Source organism: Myotis davidii, unplaced genomic scaffold (genome assembly GCF_000327345.1).
Source record: "Myotis davidii unplaced genomic scaffold, ASM32734v1 scaffold1786, whole genome shotgun sequence".
In the NCBI taxonomy this organism is placed as follows: Eukaryota; Metazoa; Chordata; class Mammalia; order Chiroptera; family Vespertilionidae; genus Myotis; species Myotis davidii.
In genome coordinates, this window is record NW_006297147.1 from 327809 (window position 1) to 328634 (window position 826).

Below are 826 nucleotides of genomic sequence, written 5' to 3' on the forward strand. Positions count from 1 at the left end.
AGACTTGGGGTGGAGGCCAAGAATATAGAGATCTCATCTTCATGGAGCTCACAATCTGCCTGGGAACACACACTAGAAGCTGTACTACAGTGTGATGTTTACAACAGGGCATAGCACGTTGGGTACACAATGTATGTATTTGTTGAATGAACAGGGACTGATGTGTTAGAACAGCTCACAGGAGGGCTTCAGATGCCAATTCAAGGCAGACATCAAAAAAAGCTTCAGGCCCTGGCCGGTTTGGCTCAGGGGATAGAGCGTCGGCCTGTGGACTGAGGGGTCCAAGGTTCGATTCCGGTCGGGGACATGTGCTTTGGTTGAGGGCACATCCCCAGTGGGGGTGTGTGAAGGAGGCGGCTGATCGATGTATCTCTCTCATCGATGTTTCTGACTCTCTGTCCCTCTTCCTTCCTCTCTGTAAAAAATCAATAAAATATATTTTAAAAAAAATTAATATCTAAAATATAAAAGGTATTCAAAAGAAACATTAGCCAAAAAATATGGTTAAAAAACAGGCTAAGGATATAGAGGCAATTTTCCACAAAATATGTACAGCCGACTAACAGGAATATAAAGAATGCTTTTCCTCACTAATCAAGGTGGAATCCGAATATATTCAAAACAGAACAAAATACCTACAAAACACAACCACGCACATGCAAAGAGACAAGTCAGTAGCTGTATGTAATAAAAAATTAATAGCCGAAACCGGTTTGGCTCAGTGGATAGAGCGTCGGCCTGCGGACTGAAGGGTTCCTGGTTCGATTCCGGTCAAGGGCATGTACCTTGGCTGCAGGCATATACCCAGTAGGGAGTGTGCAGGCGC

At 44.3% G+C, this 826-nt stretch overlaps 1 protein-coding gene across 1 annotated transcript in view; it reads right to left on the bottom strand.

Moving 5' to 3' along the window:
• Positions 1 to 826, bottom strand: part of LOC102766858 (zinc finger protein 551-like) — a 54885-nt gene that overhangs the window by 4539 nt on the left and 49520 nt on the right. The window lies entirely within an intron of this gene.